Below are 16,004 nucleotides of genomic sequence, written 5' to 3'. Positions count from 1 at the left end.
ACAAGGACTTACAGTAATGTCCAACTACTGGACAGATCTGATTTAAAGCTATTCAGGTGTATGAGTATAGTGAGGTATCCTCAAGCCCCAGGAGTCTGGATTGCCAATGAGGTACCAGATGGGCCTCTACAGCCTGTGTGCCTGGGGCTTTGGTTTGTTTCTAACATCCAGACTGTGTTGTGGTCTCACCCGGACAACGCACCTGGAGTTAATTCTTGGCAATCAACGGAGGGTATTTATGGCCAGCTTCCCTTTCACCTCACCGCCAGTTCGTCAACCCACCTAAGCTGGTAACAGGCTCAAACTCCAGCTCAAGATCCAAGTTCTTGTATGCTTACCTTGTTTTCCTTGCTCCTAGCTCCATCAGTCCACTACACCACGACACCACTACTAAGAGTCACCTTTTGGACTCTGGTTACAAACCCCCAAAAGATTTTCAGCTGCATTCCAGGGAGTATTACCTAGCACACTAACCTGCCTGCCCTCCTGCCACCACCACCCACGCAGAGTTCTGGAAATCTCAGGTCAGACCTTCTTAACACTCCTCTGCCAGTCACTCGGACCTCTGCCTCCCCCTCCAAGCCTCAGTGTCCTCCTGTCCAAGTGAGCCACTCCATCTCAGTATTCACTAGAATCTCTGGTCCAACCCATTCACCCACTAACACCTGTTCTCTCTCTCTCTGCACGCCGCGAGCACCATGCAACCAGTCACCGCTTATGTAATGTACCTCGGGCTGCCACGTTAGAATTCTCTACCTTATATTGTATTGTGTATCAAGTCAAGTTTCTAGGTTTTGTATTATATTATGTGTCATGTAACGCCAAGGTTCTAGGTTTGGTTCTCCTTGTCTGCTCTGTGTCGTTGTAAATAAAAGCTTCTTAGTTCAACTGTTCTGCCTCCGCACTTCATCCTGCACTCGAGTCCAGTTCTGGTACAGGCCTCTGGCCCCCAGTCTAAATCATACATGTTCGTTAAATATTGGTAGAACATCTCAGAGGTAGCAGTTTCCAAGTCTCAGATTACGTTTTAGAGCCTGGTAGTTTTAGGACTGGTCCTACACTGCTATCCCACACTCCAATCACTAACCAGGTGAGCATCCAAGACTGTAGCATGGCACAGCTGCTAATGGTTAACTCTTTCCTGACCCATCTGCCTATGCTGTCTCTGTGTTGGGTGTCAGATGATGGGCAGCATCTGATCTATAGTTTCCATCCTTCTGATGTGATTTAATCTGCTGGTTTACAAAAATATACACACAATTTTATAGTTATTCTACATTTTCCTAAATATGAATCCTAAAGAACAGTAAATGTGCAACATTTGTGATTACACACACTTTATAATTGCAAATCAAACTGACCCATTTACCTCAGATACCCTTCTATATCTCGTTCAGGATTGCGTGCGCTGATCTTTCCAGACAGTAGAAGCAAATGACTAATACACGTGTTTTGTTTGAATATATCCAACTGTTGACATGTAGTACTACTCCTCAGGTCCACCAGTCTGCAGATCGAAGCATCCTTGGGTAAGATACCGAACCCGAAGTTGCCCTTGAAGCATCCATCAAAGTGTGAATGTACAGTGCCAGTCCATTTAAATACATACTTTTCCAATCAGTCTAACGGACATCATTTAAGAGATCATACTAGATGACTTGTACTGCATGCATTCACCTAGCAAGTTGGTCTAGCCAAACAGATTGAGAAACTCTGCACTAACACCTCTAAAGCAATCAAATTAACACATTACATGATGTTAATTTAACTTTTAAAAGGTGTTAAAACTGATTAACCTGGATCATGGTGACTAGCTCTGTCTTCTCCAGTCTTTCTGTCAAGTTAAACTGCTGGTTGTGAGATTAAATGTCATTTTTTCCTAATTTAGCCCACGTAACATTTTAATTATTGTAATTTTTTCTGTAATTATTGCTGTAAGTAAATTTTCACTTTAACCCTCCAGAGTAATTCAAACAGCAGAGATTATATCTGACCAAACCAAATATCCCATCAACCTGAAGGCACTGTGGGGAAATTACATTACTGCTTTGGAAACCAGGGACACGCCATCCATCTTACCCCAACCATATGCAAGTCTCCCAGTTGGTATGTATATGAGTGGGCTGATTTGGTCTTCTCACACATACAGGCTCTGCCATATATAGTTAATCATAAAAAAAAACCCAGTGTGCATGCTCACAGTATCAGGTTTATGCCTTTTCATCACCTGTATTTGTATCCTCTGTGTGTTTACTCAGCACATCATGTTAGTCTCTCACCTCTGGCTAATTCTCACACCCTGCTGATGAATTCCATAGCGGTGCACGCCGGGTTGTAAATCGCATAAGCCAGAGAATAAATACAGGCAGTTTCATGGTTTTCATGCTCGCTCAGCAAGTTTTATTTGAAAGCAAAAGCCATGGTGAACACATGCAGGAAAAATAGATTTGAAAACCCTCACAGAGCACGTGGTAGTCTTTTGTGCTGTTACTTGACCTGGAATTTTAGATTTTGTCTGCCATCAAAGTGGGAAAAGATGTTGTTGCTTTACCACCCAATCACATTTGACCTAAAAGATATGATTTGATGAAAGTTCATTCCTCAAGGGCATCCAGCCAGAATGCAAAGAAAACAGCCGTCAGTGATTTTGCAGTGGGTTAATTTTCCTTTAAATCATCAACAGTAGCTTAACTTAACAAAGGAAGACTCACATGGGCTGCTAAACTGTGAAAGAGAAAACAGGGTTGTCTTTGAGTCATTAACTTAGAAGGGTAAAAAGTTTTTTTTTTAGAAAATCAGAAGAATAAAGGAAACTCACCTTAGCTGCAGTTCTTATATAATGTGCTCCAGGTGAGTTCAGTTAAGGGACAAAGAAACCCAGGAACCAGTCAGCGATGAGAAAACCTTGAAACAAATTGAGGTAAAGATCGTGAGCTGCGGGAGAGCGAGTAAAGGGTTAATAAAAGTAAGAATTTTTACTATATTAAACTTAAAAAATTAAAAGAAAATAAAGAAAGTTGGAGCGATGTAATCTGCTTTTCTATTTTAATCTAGAAGTTTCAAAATTTAGGAAAACAAAAAATAATAATAAAAACGTTGGCCAACATCTGTATAGGATTAGGGTTATATCGCCCACCTGTTGTTTGGATATGCTCTTGACATTTTTTATTTTTTTCTTAGTTTTCATGGAGACAAATTAATGTGAACAAAAAACTATCCCTGCTTTATAAAATACACGTGTAACCTAATAGGATTTATCCTAATCTTTGACACCAATTGGATATAAAACTTCAACTATGTGTCAAAAAATGTTATTTTGGTAAATAAGTCTGTGGTCCATGAATAAAAATGAAGTGACTGTTTGAAAAAAGTTAATCTGCTCATATAGCAAAAGTCATACATATCATCTTTTTATCAATAATGATATGCAATAACTAACAACATAAAATGCAGATTTAATGCAGACTCTCCTTTATGAGTTTGCAAATTTATGAAAGGAAAAACACAAAAAGAAAGGAGTTTATTGCATTACAAGAACTAACCTTTAAATGTCAGATGAAATAAGACCTCACTGTAACAACAGACACTACTGATGTAAACAAATACAGTCCAGTAAATTTAATCCAAGACAAGCAGGAAAATGATTACTTTTAAACTTTAGGGGTAACAGAAAGTATGCACATTTTCACATGTGTATCAGCTTTCCAGAAAGGACCAGATATTGGCAGCAAAAGAAAAGTTAACTAACTTTCCTGTGGCTAAGCGTTGTTGCTTTTGCCATTGTTAGCTGCTGTTAGCCTCCGCTAGCTGTTAGCTGGCATTAGTCAAACCTTCTTTGAAGTGGACATAACATTATTACTCATACTGTAAGCAAATAAACTGGTATACAATCAGAGAATGTAATCAATTTTTTTACCAGAGGGAAAGTGTGATTTATTTATTTTTTTCGGACAGCTAACATTAGCTTGCCTAATGCTAGCTTATAATCATCAATAATCATCAATTGTTGTCGGCTCTTGTCAGCTGTCTGGAGGCCATGTCTAATCAACTAAAAATAAGTAATAACTCTTGTATGTATTGTTAATTGTTTACTTACAAGTTCATGAGAGTGTATCAATGTGTTGAAAAATATAATTACATACTATTCTCTGTATATTTATAAGTACAGTATAATTTCTTCTGTTGAATAATGTAAAAAAAAATTGACTGCACTTTTAAAGAGTGTTCCTGTTTGAGAAATAAAATTATCTGCAATTATGTGACTCTAATTAACTGATGTAAGGTTTATTCCTGAGTCAAAATGGTCCTTTGCGGCTTACTATGCACTGCATGGACTAAAGGCTTTAAGTCTTTGTTACTTAACAGATGTCTATGGGTGTTTATTTTAACCTTACCTTATTGTTATTTGATGAAGAAATTTTATTTTAGATCTGAGTGAATTTAATTACATTAAAGCTAAAATTGGTTTAAAAATATTTTGATGAAGGTAGTAGTTGTTTGGAAGAAACTCCTTGTTTTTATATCATAGGTTTTATAATTAACCTATGAAAAGTCCACATAAACATTTTAGTGACTTCATTTGTGATGTAAAATCAAGGGATTTTTTTTCTTTCAAAGTTTTACATCAGATAACAACAAATTTAACATTTTCTTTAATCTGTCTTACCCCTGACTCCCACCTACCACCTCAAAAACCTTCCACTACCCACCCCACCTCACCCCGTCTCTTTGTAAACCTCAGTACGTGACGGTATTCTGCCGTTATCCCGTCTCCCTGGCTCACCGCGGTGGCTGCTGCTGCTGAGCTGTTTGTTTAGGAATCTGGGCCCGAAAATTGTATTCCATCGACCATGCTCGCTATCAACACACAATTATCTGGGTTAATCATGTGGAACTGTGGCAAATTCACCTGGGGCTCAGGAACTAATGACATTCGCGTCTGGCCCTGCTTTAGTGAAATGGCCCCAGCACCTGCAGCAGGAACACGGAGATTGCCAAAGAAAATTTGGTCTCATTTCGTCGTCCTCTACGCCGCCCCCCGCTCCCACCGATCCAAACCCACCCCCCCTCTCACCTTTTCTGCCTCCCTTCCCCCTTTCCAATCTCTCTGCCTCTCTCCCCATTTCTTCTGCCTTGAATTTGTTAATCCTTCAGGTTTCCTCCTCTGCACCTCTTTCTTTTTGTTTCTCCTGCACCTTCTTCTCCGGTCAAGAGAGGGACAAACAGAATCCCCAAGTCCCGCGCAACCAATCGCGATGGCGAGGCAAACGTCAGTCTTCACGCCTCTTGTGTAATCACTATACTTTTCCGGCTTCGCTACCTGCGTAACACCTGAACAGTAGATGGTGGAAAGTGAGGAGGTGATACAGAAGATGATATGTCGTGATTTTGGTTCCGGACAGACAGCGACTTGCGTTCGCGCTGTATAATTAAGAAAGTGATTGAATGCAGTCAGCAGGGTGTTGATGCTCTTTCTCCATCACACTTTCTCCCCCTCGCTCTCTTTGTCTTTCTATCACACACACTCAATCATACACACCACGGAGTCATTTCCACCAACTTAGAGGAAGTAGAGGAACTCAATGCTCGTAATTATACATCAATACAAACATATGTTTCCCAATCACAGATGCCATCCATGTGTGAAATGGGTGTCACACTGTTGGAGGTCTCATTATTTGTGAAGTGTGCGCCTCAATACTTTGGATACCACCCACACTGGTCACAGTGACTGTTATATACCTCCTCCGATCATCTCAAACAGGGCTTTTGCATGCCGAGCATACTGTACGTCAGATTGTGTTTCCAGAAATCCTTATTTGATACGAGGTACGAAACAAATCCTTCCTCTCTCGGGGAAAGCTGTGGTCAGTATAGTTCCACCGTAGATGAGGTGTTAGCTGGGTTTTATTTGCACCTTATGCACTCTTCAGTTGTTTTTTGGCAAGAAATAAATGACTACTGTTGTGTTGCACAGAGCTCGCGTCACTGCCCATTGCAGTCATGTTTTAAGGCCTGACTCAAAAATGCAATCCCTTCGGTTTTAACGAGGTTCCAGATTCAACCGTTAGTGGCATTCATTCATTAAAATCCCAGAGGGTATGGGCAAAACTACAATTACTGTGTCTAAAAGTGAGGTCCCTGCCATTTCTTTATATACTAAGCATGTCTTTAATACAACTCATTTACACACAGGAAGCCTTGAGTATTGTCCACGGCAAGATATAATATAGTCACGGCCCCACTCGAGGTGCCATTAAATGCTTCAGGTGTTATACAAACAAATTACCACACAGGTCATGAATAATGGAGTTCTGGTGTGAAAGCTGTTGAAAGATCTGATCTCAGTTGGTGTTTGGCCTTCACCTGAAAACTTGGTACCGTTCCCATTGGAGTGAAGAGTCAAACACTTTGTTTGAGAAATCTTAAGCTGCAGTCAAACCAACCAAGAGCTTAGCTTTCAAACATGGTTACCCCTGTGAAACATAGCCTGAGACTTCTCTGTATCACAGTCAACCCTGTCCCAGCTTCTGTCTGCACCATCTCTGCTGAAGAGTGTGATAAGTTCCTAAGATCATTTATTGAAAAGCTAGAAAACATGAAGCAGCTTCCAGGGGCCCTTAGCTAGGCCTCCTTTCCTACTTACCTCTATCCCTAAGGACACTTCAGGGCCAAGCGCAGCAGTGGGTGACCAAGAGGAAAGGGACGAGGAAGAAAATGAGGAGGGACTCAGCCATCTACAAGAGGTGGGCAAAGGGATGAGCTGGTAGACCTCATCAGAGATGACATGAGACAGCAAAGGGAAGCTGAGGGCAGCGCAGGAGAGCAGTGAAAGGATTACAGTTTTTCTTAACGCGTATGAATGAGTGACCTCTTCCAGGTTTGTTTAAACTTCCATAGTTTAAAGAAACAGGAATTCTCTGGCAGTGTTGCTGGATCTGATGGAATGGAGTACAATAGAATAGCCTTTTATTGTCATTTCATATGTACAACAAAAGTGTGGACAACAAAAATGTGGAAGTTACTGAAGCAAGATATGTCTTCTGTTTGGTGAGTGGAGCTTCACACAGGGTGGTCTGCAGAGAGTGCTTTGGGATGCTGCTTCCCACTGTCTGCTGAATCGACCATTAACAGGGTTATTTAGAAATATGCAAACATTGAAGGTACAAAATGCTACTGCTATAGTTTAGTACTTGTAACAGTTTAAATCAAAGCATTATTCAGATTCTTACGCTTAAGTTAAACATATTAATAAGTGTAAATTAGCTTTTTTCATCAACTCAAAAATGAGAGCCTGTTATCAGCTTTGTGACATTTTTCCAGCCACTCTATGCACACAGACAAGCTAAAAGGTCAAATATATTAAAAAATTAGAAAATGTTCTACTGTATTTTAAATCTGAGAGATATTTAGTTTACATAGCTATTAAGTAAATGGGTACATTTGATCTCTGGTCATTGAGTTGCTGAAATTACCTGTAAAACTAGTTAAACTTAACATGTAATATCTAAAAGCTTGTAGATGAAACTAAATTATTTTACTGGGACATGGTTATCTCTCAGCCTGAGATGCAAATCACGTCGGTGACGAAGGTACAGAAGCTCTGGTTGCATTTTTACACCTTACAGCTGTGTGTTTCAGGCTGTCACTGTTGCTAGTTGATTGAAGATACGCTGAGGTAAGGCCAGGAATAGCTGGTTACGCAAATCTGTTCAATTTCACAACCGCTCACGTCCGGCCTTTGTGGTTTTCGAAGACCCGGGTAGGTCAGGTCTTTCAAAGGATGTAGCCCCTGAATTTGGACACTGCAGTGGAGAGGGCTCAGTTATGCAACGTGCAGGGTGTCTTGAATCTGTGCAGGGTCTGTGCATGAGCATCTAGGTAATAGTTAGCTAACCATTTGACCTTGATCTCACTGTTAGCGCCCAAGGTCAAAGTAAACCATTTAGGTCACGAACAGAGCTTTACAACAAACTTTTTTATTTTTTCAATACGACACCTTACATCCCATCACAATGACACCAAAGCAGGCCATCGTCACCATATTGTAATAAAAACACAATAAAACATCAAAGTTTTAGTGTCGCCTGTCCTTTGGGGGGAGTTGGGCTCTCTATACACTCTTGTTTATAGAACTTGTGTCACTTTAAAGTTATTCTGGTGAGTTTTTCTCTCTTCAACAGAAAGGCACTAACAATTTTTTCCACGTCTGTACATGATTCACAAACAGCATTTGCTGGACTCATTGTTTTCCCCAGTTTTATAAAATCGCTGTCTGCACTTGTGCACGGATGTGTCTGCACACAGAAATATATTCAGGGATTGTGCGGCTAATTGAAAAATGTTCACCAAAAATAATCAAATTTAAAGCTTAAGTCTGCATTCGAGCCCACATAAGCGGCAACAAGAGGAAACACACACACACGCTCAGAAACTCAGGGAGCTCGTCTTGTTGCTCTGGAGTCCGTGACACGGTTTAACCGTCTCACAGGATCCATAAAACGCCCCCGAAGGCTTCATATAATCTCCCCTTTTTTCCTGCTTAATAGGAGATAATACAAGTGCGCACCCCGATGAATCAATATGCAACAGCAGCTTTAGTTTGTTAATTAATACCAGTGTCGGAAATAGATTTGTGATTTGGCAGGGCAGGTCTGATATGACTCTGGTCTCCCCTCTCTCCCTCACCCTGTTCTACTCTGCATCCACATCCCATTGAACTAATCTCATTCTTTTTTTCTTCTTTTTTTTCAATAGCGCTAATTCTTTGACTAAAGCCTGTTATCTCATTAAAGGCCCCGCGATGGGATTCGATGGCATCCTGACATCTGTATTCATTCCCCTCGAAATTAGTCCTGACACAAATTTAATGAAAAAACACTCCGAACAGTGGAGATTAGACGGCATGCCAAGCATCACAGAATAGATTGGGGAGAAAAAAAAATCATCTGCTTAGTTTTGGTGACATTTTTGGAAGGATGGATTAGCGCTGGTCTTAAATAAGAGACTGTTTTTTGACTTAGGTCTGCTGGGTCTACCTGTTCATGGCTCGTTTTGTGCTTTTTACACCTAATCTATAAGTCGGATTGAGACTTGGAGGGATGTGGTGATGTTCCTGATGGTCTTCAGAGGTAACTTGAGCTTTCTATAGTAAGAAAGAGTGAGTCAAGACAAAAAGGAGCTCCCCTGGTACTCAGTAGATAAACCTAATGCTCAACAAAACCAGAGGTTGCACGGCAAGTGGATTCCCTTCCTATTCCCAGTTGGCTACCACCTTACGTTGCACCTCCTCCTCTTCGTCTCCAGCTCCTCCCTTGTTCCACCCCCGCCCCTCGTCAGTCGCGGCACTGATAATTCTCTCTGTTTGCTAAAAACCAGAGATGAAAGCGTTCACGGATGAAAGAAACTTGGATTTAATCTTTCTCGCCGTCTTCTGCTCCCTCTTCCAGTGCACAGAGCTGATCGCTTTCTTTGGAAAAGGGTGAGGGAACGAGGGAGAGGCGAAGAGAGAGGGGAGGCAGAATAAGTGGGAACAAGGGGGAGAAAACATGGACAAGTAGGTAAAGCCTATTTGGAGCCAAGAGGCACGGCTGTGGGTGCTAGTTCAATAGAAGCATTTTGCCTCTCCAAATGTACACACACTGACCTGATGAAATAGCGGCCTGGAGAGGCCACAGATAAAGAAAAGCCATCATTTCCTCCTGTGCCTCATTTGGCCCTCACCACGATAAGGCTCAGGGATATCTATAGTCACAAGGTAAGAGGCCTGTCATAAAGAAGAGATAAAGGGAGTGCAAAACAGACTGTGGGGAGCTGAGGGAAGACGGGCAGAGAGGAAGAAGGGGGGTACAGTGTGCACAGGCTGCAGGAGGGATATTCACCCAATATATGAAATGAGATGGAATTAACTGCTCAAAGTCAATCCACCTGTCACCTGGTCAGTTGTACTCAAGGATCTGAGCTTGGAAAAATAAAATCCACGGACCCCACAGAGGGCTATGTGTAGTTCTTCTTTGCGTTACATAATTGTACTCAGTGTTTACGTTTGCAGTGTAAGTCCACACACTTTGCTACTTCAGCTTTTATGGGAACAGACCTGCTGCTAAAACCATAGTTTAGCCTGGCACAGGGGTGTGAAACCTAAGGCCCGGGGGCCAGAATCAGCCTGGCAAAGACTCCAATCTGCCCTCTGAACGTTTAACTGTATTTTTGCAAGTTTTACAGCATGACAGTCATGACTTTCTTATTTCTTCTTTTTATGCATATTTGTCACACCTACATGTAATTACAAAAGTAATTACCAGCTGCGCTTTAGAGCAGTTGGCCCATATACGATTCCAAACAGACTCATGAAAAAAACCACGTGTGTTTTGTCTTCTTAATGCAGGAAGGCACTATAGCTGTGCAAAGGTCTGCATGGGCTAGCAACTAGTCGTAAAAAGAACGCCAGTTCTCCTTTTTCTCACACTGCACCTTCTTCCTGTATTTATGTTTGTTGCTCCCGCCCCAGACACACCTGGCCAATGAGCAGACTGAATGTTCTCACATGGTTTGTAGTGACGCATTTTGGTTCACTTGGATTTTTTCTCTGTGCAAAAACAAACCAAACCAATGGAAAAAAGCTACAAATTTACAAATTCATCAACTGATGAATGAACAGAGTAAACAACCTACAGGTGGGAAAACACCCTAAAATTGAGGTGTAATTCAGGAAACACAGAAAAGAAAACCACTCTGTTCATGGTATGTAATAAATATAACACCGGTGTAATTCCCAGAGTTCCTGGGTAACATCTCCATTTCTCATTGGATCAGATCTCAAAGTCTAGGTGATTTTTGTCCTGATAATATGTCGTTGTATGGGTCCACTGTGTGTCAACAATTTAATGTTGGATGTTACCCCCCATTAGTCGTACAGCCGTTTATCCGGTGGACAAGGTTGCTGGAAGATTTTGCAATGCAGCTGCAAAGCTGTGAGAATTTCCTCACTGTACCCAGAGACTTGGGGAATACAGCACCAGGCCACAGACCTCATTATCCACCACTGACTTGCCTGAATAAATGAAATGGAGGGCAGAAAAAGGGAAAAAAAAATCTGAAAGGTAAGGTGAGACACTGAAAGCACAGATGTAAGAAAAAGAATCACCTGTGACTCAAAAGAAAAGATCAAGATAAAAATATAAAAGGGAGGTAGAGAAGCTTTTCTTCTTTGCCCTTACACCTGCACACCATATTCTGTCATCACAGGAGTTATTAAACCATTTTCTTCTTTCCCATAATTGCTCATTTAGATCATTGCCTGCAGTAATTTGACTGAATGTGAAGTGTCTGGTAAAGGTTACACAACTTCTGGTTGTATTCGCAAATTAAATTTTCAATATTTCTTTTGTAATCGGAGCTTTAAGGCCACGCAGAATGACACATCTGAGCCCAGATGCTATCCTTTTTTTTTAGATTTAAATGTTGATTTGCTGTAAAAGCGCATCACTAGCCCGAGGCCGCCAGCTTCCTCTCCCAGGAGCGGTGCACGGCGGTGGTGTGTGGGGGTGTTGGATTTTATAACCTGCAGCTCCCCAGCCCACCATCGCCAGCCAGTGCAAAGAGAGCCCATATGGAAGCCGAGCGTGGCTCCGGCCAGCTCGGGCTCATATGTATGGAAAACATGAAGTCTGGAGAGGGAAGTCACATGGGGTCGTGCTAGTCAGAGAGGCAGCCCGAGGTCCTGGTGCAGGTTAGAAGGTCTTGGTTCGGGAGACGAGGCTAATTTCTTCTACTTGGCTGAGCAAAGGCCTGAATAATTGCGCCCCCTGGGTTGGCCTCTGGGTAATGTGGAGGTAGAGCAGAGTGTACCAACGTGCAAAGCAAACAGGGGGAGGTTCGGGGAAGGCGGGGGATCAGACGAAAGGCCGTGTCCTGCTTTTAAAGGATGCTCATTATATTTGTTATGTTGTGAAAGCAGCAAAAGAAAAAAAAACCTCTATACATCATTATTTCAGCTTCTCACTGCAGAGGGTGCTTGATTCAGTGGCATTATATACATACATTAACCCAAGCCTGCCTTTTTGATCATTGGCACTGTATTCGAGCATCATCAGAAACAAAACCACATGCCAAGATGTTATTTTAGTCTCTCAGGACTAAAAATAGGACTTGCTCCTATTTTTTTAATGTTATCCACAACCCTACAAAATCTAGTCACTGATATCTTATGCTAACTTAATCTTCGGAATAGGGATTAAAAGGCCATGAAGAATCTGGAAAAATGCAATGTGACAGTATTTTCGAGGCCTGGAGAAGTTTTGGAAAAACCTAAGATAAACCATGAGGTTCAGATAAACTAAAGTGAAAAAACGCTTGTCAGATTTAATAAGAGCTGCATCAGTTTGAACCACCAAACTCAGATATCTGGAAGAATTAGCAGAGGATGGTTTCTATCCATTGACCTCTGGGTTATGGACCCACAATCCCTGGCCTAGGAGGCCAGTGCCTTATCTTTTAGGCCACTGGGGCCGCACATCATGTGTCATATATATCAACCATCATATATATCACATATATGTGGCGTGGTTGTTGCTCTGAGTATTTCAGAAACTGCTGATCTGCTGGGATTTTCCCACACAACCAATCCAACAGGGTATCTTTTGCATGTGGTGAAACAGGAGTTTCTCTTCAGCTGACAAATCTGCAGCAACTGTGTAATGCGATCATGTCAACATGGACCAACATGGACCAAAATCTCTCAGGAATGTTTCTAGCAACTTGTTGAAGAACTAAAGGAGATCAGAAGGGAAAAAGGGATGCAGCCCAGTACTAGAAATGGCATTACCAGTGAGTGCATATAGAGACAACTTGCGTTAATGAGAGAAAGCTGGCTATCTAAAAGCCCTAGCAGAGGATGGTTTCAACCTCTGGGTTATGGGCCCAGCACGCTTCCGCTGCGCCACTGCTGGAAATCACCTCAGATGGGACTTGAACCCATGATCCCTGGTTTAGGAGGCCAGTGCCTTATCCATTAGGCCAGCGGTCCCCAACGTTTTTTGCACCACGGACCAGTTTATGCCCAACAATATTTTCACGGACCGGCCTTTAAGGTGTCGCGGATAAATACAAGAAATAAAACTAGTACCGGTACCAAAAAAAAGAAGATTTATTCATAACACACGTGAAAAGACCCAGGAAAACCGAGCTAAAGATAACAAAATAACGCTGAAAACCGATAAAAACCCTGAAAACCATACATTTCCCACCTGAGCCTCAACTGTCGCGGCCCGGTACCAAACGACTCATGGACCGGTACCGGTCTGAGGCCCGGGGGTTGGGGACCGCTGCATTAGGCCACTGGGCATACATAGCTAACCGGTTTAAATCATCTCAGACTTCTTGACCATGACACTGAGTTCATTGTACTGAAATGGCCTCCACAACGAGACAAATCTGCAGCACGTGTGTGATGCTAACATCTCAACATGGACCAAAATTTCCAGCACCTTGTTGTTGAATCTGCAATGAAGAAATTAAGCAGCTCTTTAATTAGAAGGGCTCCAACCACACAAAGGTGTACCTAATGAAGTTGCTGGTTGGTGCATCACGTGAACTCTGATAATGGTAATGTAAGCAGGGCTAGCATAGCTAACTTTAGGCTATTGCTGGTATAAGGGCTTTGGTTTTGCAGCTAAATCTCTTCCTGTTAAAATGGAGTTTTTCCTTCCCACTGTCGCCAAGTGCTTGCTCATAGGGGGTCGTTTGATGTCTCCTTATTTTGTCTAGCAATCAAAGTTGCTTGATTGCTGGAGTTTTCTCTCTATTATTGCAGTGTCGTTACCTTATAATATAAAGTGCCCTGAGGCGACTATATAAAGGTAAATTTCTGATGTATTCATTGAGTTTAGAGAGACCTTTCCTAGAAACCACAGAGGTTAATAAAAATATAAAGGAACATGAATGGGAGGACAAAAGGGACTGGTTAAGGGGCACTTTAATGGTTGATGTGTTGGTCATAAAGATTTTTACAGGGGCTTGGGGCATGCTGACAGTTTTCTCCTAAATGATAGAAGAAAATCATCATTCCAGCAGTGGAGCTGAAAAGGGAGAAGTCAAAACAGGAAACAAAGCAGCCACCTCTCTTTGTGCCATCTGGAAAATGGCACAGAAATTGCTGGAAAATGCTGGTAAAGACTGACCTGCCCCAGCAGTTGGGATGCCAGTTTTGGCACCCTTCCATTCACAAGGACAACAGAAGCAAGAAAAAACTGCTAGTTAAAGCTGATAAATGATGGTTAATCTATCAACCTTTGCACAATCTTTCTTTATTTTTATGAAACAATGTTTTTACGAGGGTGTAAAATAAATGCCTTGGGTTGCTTTTCTTTGCGGTAAGCTCCTTTAAGCAGACAGCTCTGTCCACTGCAAAAGTGTGATGTCGCAACTTAAAGGACTCCTGGCAGTGGCGACGAGTGCATGCATGTTCCCAAAAGCACTCCTGGATCGGGTAATGAATCTGCCATAATCTCTATGACCAAGTGCTGTGACTGGATCTCCTCGCATTTATTAGAAAGTAAAGATCAACCCTGGGCTACGACGAGGAGGTGACAGAGATGTTTGGTGACAGCTGGGGGAATGAACGTGACATGCTCAGGTGTAATTATGCTCACCTAGTTCACAGCGGAGATTAAGAAGAGAAGGGACGGATAAGAGCAGGAGCGTGAGACGTGAACGAATAATGAAAGACTCGTTTTCGTCACTGTATCATCTCGAGGTCTCACTTCTGTTTGCCTTTTCCAATTATAAAAGGTGTGACTGTGGGCCTCCACCCCCTCCTCCTCCTTGTGATATAATGTTAGTAATACTTAATTTCAAGGGAAGGAAAAAATAATAATTCTTTTGTTTGTGAGAGAAAATTGAATGAGTTGACTTAATTATCACTTACAAATTTCACTCCTGCTTCCCTCCCTTAGCAAACCTAATCTGATGTGTGCACTGCGACTCTGCATTTCACTGCCATGTTGTCGGACATCATCGTAAGGAATCTACTAGGGGGATAAGAGTGATTTTAATGAGGTGATGCAACGCTTCCAAACGCTATCCTGAGCCGACTCTGCCCTCTAGTGGCTGCCAGACGTCTTTACATGAAGGCCAAAGCAGCCCTCCTATCAGAAAATGGATTATGACAGTCTAATTTATTATTATCCCCATCCCTCTGACCCAGCATTTCAGATCTTCAGCCTGATGTCCTCATGACAGGCAGCCACAGTCACACTCAATCTACTCACTGCTTCCACGCACCCTGAAGCGGCCTTCCTCTCTTCAACTTTTGTCAAACTTGATTTATCAATTATAATAAAGGCAGAGTGAGAGCGGGGAAGCATTAATCACAATGGGATCTGTTAAATAGATTAGAAAAATCATTTGCAATGACTAACTTTATCCTCACTGATGGAAGCTTTTCTGTGTTTTGGTCCTTTTGACATCGCTGTACGGTTGGAGTGACTTCCTGTCAAGCATTGCTTGCCTCTGATTTTACTCTTAAATCATACTAATCCTGATGTGATCCATCCAGATCTTTATATTTGCTAGAAATAATAATCAAGTACTAGTGAACAAGTAACCAGGTACTGGATAGAAAATCACACAGTGGAGCACTATCAGCCTCCCCAGAGCCCGGACCTCAACATTATTGAAGCAGTGTGGGATCATGTTGACAGAGAACAGAACAAAAGGCAGAAACATCCAAAGAAGAGCTTTGAATGTCCTTCAAGAAGCCTGGAGAACTATTCCTGAAGACGACTTAATGAGAGAGTTCAGACTGTGCTGAAAAATAAATATCGAATTTCAAGCTTGTTAGAATTGTACAAACTGTTTTTGCCTTATATATTGTATTTATATGTATGTTTGTACGTGTTTCAACAAATCACTGCACCTTTTCCCTGCAGAAATCTTCTTTTCAGTCTATGGAGGCATGAAGCGCTGCATTGATTTTGCACTCAGTGATCGAAGCTCCTCTAACG

This window comes from Rhamphochromis longiceps, linkage group LG23, assembly GCF_057381845.1.
Source record: "Rhamphochromis longiceps isolate RC_006_pf linkage group LG23, R_longiceps_female_GT1.1, whole genome shotgun sequence".
Taxonomy (NCBI): domain Eukaryota; kingdom Metazoa; phylum Chordata; class Actinopteri; order Cichliformes; family Cichlidae; genus Rhamphochromis; species Rhamphochromis longiceps.
The sequence above is the reverse complement of the archived record's forward strand: the minus strand, read 5'-3'. Positions refer to the sequence as shown.